This window comes from Cicer arietinum, chromosome 4 (genome assembly GCF_000331145.2).
Source record: "Cicer arietinum cultivar CDC Frontier isolate Library 1 chromosome 4, Cicar.CDCFrontier_v2.0, whole genome shotgun sequence".
NCBI classification, from domain to species: Eukaryota; Viridiplantae; Streptophyta; class Magnoliopsida; order Fabales; family Fabaceae; genus Cicer; species Cicer arietinum.
In genome coordinates, this window is record NC_021163.2 from 32,384,407 (window position 1) to 32,389,409 (window position 5,003).

The 5,003-nt window shown below is 29.3% G+C and overlaps 2 pseudogenes; both read right to left on the minus strand.

Annotated features, from left to right (window-relative positions):
- Positions 1–616: 616 nt before the first annotated feature.
- On the minus strand, positions 617–2,676 carry LOC101496401 (probable pectate lyase 16; annotated as a pseudogene).
- Positions 2,677–2,755: 79 nt separating this feature from the next.
- LOC101491951 (probable pectate lyase 16) lies at positions 2,756–4,593 on the minus strand (annotated as a pseudogene).
- Between the last annotated feature and the right edge of the window lie 410 nt (positions 4,594–5,003).

A 5,003-nucleotide genomic window follows, 5' to 3' on the forward strand; every position in this document is an offset into this window, starting at 1 on the left:
GAGCTTATAATTAATATCAAACTAGAACCATAACAATCATGCATGCATTGTTGTACTCTCTCCATAATGAATAGAGTCCAAGATAATTTATGTTTTTTTACAATGAAATATAAGAAAATATCATTAACTTCTTTACTATTTAGTAATAGTATTTATAAAATATTTTTTATTTAATTTAAGTTTATAACTATTCAATTTTTTTTGGGTATGATTCAATTTATTGATTATAGAACGTAATTTAAGAAATTGACTTAATTTTTTATTAAGACTGCATAGAACAAAAGGGATCAAATATTTTTCTTAATACCAATAATTTAATAAATTTATGTTTATAATTTATTTCAGATGAAATAATAATGTAGTAACAATTAATATTTTTATTTTTAGTACAACAAGGGACTTATCAATCTATACAAGTCAACCTTCCAAAGTATATTCCAAGCTTAAGTTTAAGTGTATAATAATACTCAATACATTGTTCTCTATATATAATTAGTGGAGTTGCAATAGAATGGAAAACAAATTTCCATCATTCATTTTCTTAGTACAGGAACATTTCAAAATCAATAAGATTGTGGTCTATGAGATTGTGAAGTTATTCCTCATAAATTTTAATTTAACATATTGAAGATTTACTACACTGTAACACTCCCGAGGAACTTGTCAATGATCTCACATATTTGGAATCAACAACTTCAAAATCCTGTTCAGGGCTATAATTGGGTTTTTTCACCTGTTCACCTTTTGTATCTATGAAGGATGCACCATTTTCAAAGGCGTCTCCAACTGAATAAAATTTCCACGTATCTTCAATTCCATTACTACTTTTTCTCCATGTCACCTGCACGCATTATATAATTAATAAATCAATTAATATAACATATTGAAACCATTTTATAAATGAGATGTTCATAGGAAATTGGTATATATATTGCTTAATTATTACCTCTTTATTTTCTGTTGGTGCTATGAAGAGGTTTGATTGACTTTTAAGGCTTGGTCCGCTGCTTCCACCAATTGCATATTGCGTCCATCCCATGTAGAGATTGTTTGCAACATGTGCATATCCGTGACGAATTCTATAACATTTTTAATTAATAATTAAGATAATCAATAATTTTGTCAATTTTTTAAAGAGAAACTGAAAGGTGCATTGTTAGTTTATACTAACCTCCAACAAAAATGTTGTGTTGTGCTTTTATTTTTAAAATGGTTAATAATTAAGTTTGTGTAATAATATAATGACTTCTCATTGACAACGCATCTCTATTGAACTCAATTTTTAACAACTAAATTTTGCAATTATTAATTACCTAGGCATGCGTTGGCGGCAATTAGGCCCAAAATAGTTGTATACGACAGTTACTTTCATGTTCTTGTCTCTTACGAATCCGAAGCATAACCTTATCCTGCTCCCTAAACCAATTGTTGGAGATTGTCACATCAGTAGAACCTCGTGTAACATCAAGAAGGCCATCTTGGCTATCATAAAGTGTGTTATGATCAATCCAAATCTTTGAAGCAGACACCAATCTAATTGCATCTCCATCCACTTGACCCAACGACATTATCTTTCCATTGGGACCCATCACCATTCCGGGAGCTTGAGGTCGACAATGATGAATCCTAATTCCATGGATAATTATGTTTGTTTCCTAATAACAAATAATAAATATATCATTCTAAGTTAAGAGGTGGAAGATATGTGTACGGATAATAAAAGAAGAAATTTAAAAACTATAATAATAATTGTAAAATCTAGCATGATAAAAAAAATTATTGGCAATTAGATAAAATGTCTAAATCCACTTAAATTTAATAAATAAAAATATACCCGCGCAATATGCGGGTTAGCTAGTTATAATTTTATAAGGAACGGGAATTTAGAAATGGCCCTAAGAATTTCGAAATGGCCCTAAGAATTTAATCATAGGTTGAATAGAGTCCAAATTATTATTAGTTTTTTTTTTGTGAAAGCCTTTGTTTTATAAATTGTGGTTAAGTGTTGTTATTCGTATTAGATAACTCACACAGAAAATGACATGTAATAGCAATTTAACCAAGACAATGACTAGACACGTCAAAACAATAAGTTGTTGATTGATTGATTTAACAATTGAACCATGTTTCAATTTACTTGAGCTTATAATTAATATCAAACTAGAACCATAACAATCATGCATGCATTGTTGTACTCTCTCCATAATGAATAGAGTCCAAGATAATTTATGTTTTTTTACAATGAAATATAAGAAGATATCATTAACTTCTTTACTATTTAATAATAGTATTTATAAAATATTTTTTATTTAATTTAAGTTTATAACTATTCAATTTTTTTTGGGTATGATTCAATTTATTGATTATAGAACGTAATTTAAGAAATTGACTTAATTTTTTATTAAGACTGCATAGAACAAAAGGGATCAAATATTTTTCTTAATACCAATAATTTAATAAATTTATGTTTATAATTTATTTCAGATGAAATAATAATGTAGTAACAATTAATATTTTTATTTTTAGTACAACAAGGGACTTATCAATCTATACAAGTCAACCTTCCAAAGTATATTCCAAGCTTAAGTTTAAGTGTATAATAATACTCAATACATTGTTCTCTATATATAATTAGTGGAGTTGCAATAGAATGGAAAACAAATTTCCATCATTCATTTTCTTAGTACAGGAACATTTCAAAATCAATAAGATTGTGGTCTATGAGATTGTGAAGTTATTCCTCATAAATTTTAATTTAACATATTGAAGATTTACTACACTGTAACACTCCCGAGGAACTTGTCAATGATCTCACATATTTGGAATCAACAACTTCAAAATCCTGTTCAGGGCTATAATTGGGTTTTTTTCACTTGTTCACCTTTTGTATCTATGAAGGATGCACCATTTTCAAAGGCGTCTCCAACTGAATAAAATTTCCACGTATCTTCAATTCCATTACTACTTTTTCTCCATGTCACCTGCACGCATTATATAATTAATAAATCAATTAATATAACATATTGAAACCATTTTATAAATGACATGTTCATAGGAAATTGGTATATATATTGCTTAATTATTACCTCCTTATTTTCTGTTGGTGCTATGAAGAGGTTTGATTGACTTTTAAGGCTTGGTCCGCTGCTTCCACCAATTGCATATTGCGTCCATCCCATGTAGAGATTGTTTGCAACATGTGCATATCCGTGACGAATTCTATAACATTTTTAATTAATAATTAAGATAATCAATAATTTTGTCAATTTTTTAAAGAGAAACTGAAAGGTGCATTGTTAGTTTATACTAACCTCTAACAAAAATGTTGTGTTGTGCTTTTATTTTTAAAATGGTTAATAATTAAGTTTATGTAATAATATGATGACTTCTCATTGACAATGCATCTCTATTGAACTCAATTTTTAACAACTAAATTTTGCAATTATTAATTACCTAGGCATGCGTTGGCGGCAATTAGGCCCAAAATAGTTGTATACGACAGTTACTTTCATGTTCTTGTCTCTTACGAATCCATCATCGTGTCCAAGAAGCATAACCTTATCTTGCTCCCTAAACCAATTGTTGGAGATTGTCACATCAGTAGAACCTCGCGTAACATCAAGAAGACCATCTTGGCTATCATAAAGTGTGTTATGATCAATCCAAATCTTTGAAGCAGAAACCAATCTAATTGCATCTCCATCCACTTGACCCAACGACATTATCTTTCCATTGGGACCCATCACCATTCCGGGAGCTTGAGGTCGACAATGATGAATCCTAATTCCATGGATAATTATGTTTGTTGCCTAATAACAAATAATAAGTATATCATTCTAAGTTAAGAGGTGGAAGATATGTGTACGGATAATAAAAGAAGAAATTTAAAAACTATAATAATAATTGTAAAATCTAGCATGATAAAAAAAATTATTGGCAATTAGATAAAATGATAATAATTTGTCTCTAATTTTATTGTTAGTTGTTAGAGACAATAAAAAATTGTCTTTATTTTGTTGTTAGAAACAATAAAACAAATATAAATTGTATTTCTTGCATCTCTAATTTTCATCTCAAATTCAACTATTTTTTAGTAATGTCAAGTTTGTATAATTTTCATCTCAAATTCAACTATTTTTTAGTAATGTCAAGTTTGTTATTATTTACTACCTTATAGATCATCAAGCATGCATTATTAGCGATGTGGACATTGACACCTCGACCATCAATGGTAGTGAAACTACTAATAAGAAGGGGCTTCTCAAGTCTAATGTTCATGTCACTTTGGAATGTGATCCAAACTTTACCTTGAATGTTAGAAGCTCCATATCTCAAAGCTCCAGGTTGTGGGTTTAAGGGGTGATCACTAGGATCAGTAACTTTATAATGAACAAGGTCTTTATCTATGTTGCTTGTCATTTTTCCTACATAGCCAACTGAGCATCTGGCAAGTTGTTGACGATGTTTCCTCCATTCTGGATTAAATCTCCAACATTGATCAATCACATTCATTTTCATGCCTTCTATTTGAGATTGTTTGGAAGAACTAACAATTGTAGTGAAGAATGTTACTATCACAACAACTAAAACAAAGCTCCAAAAAGAGGAATTGATTACTTGATGACCACCCATGGTTCAATTAATATATAATACAAATTGATTTATTGAGAAGAGAGAGATAGTATGGAGGAAGAGCTTTACTTAGTTTTTATATTGATGAATAATGGTACGAGCTTGTGATTATATAGATTAAAGTGGTTAGTGAAATTGTTTGGGGTTTAGAAGTTTGTTCAAGTTGTTGTGCCAAGCTATGGTAAAGGGATCCACTCACTTATTTTAGAAGACATATTACATTTGTTTAAAATCCTAAGTTTAAAAGAAAGTTATATTGTAACAAATTTGTCATCGAACAATTAACAAAATTTGCACAGTAATGAGAGAACATAATTGAGAGCGATAAATACAAATGGGTTAGGCAAACTAAATGCTACCTACCAATCTTA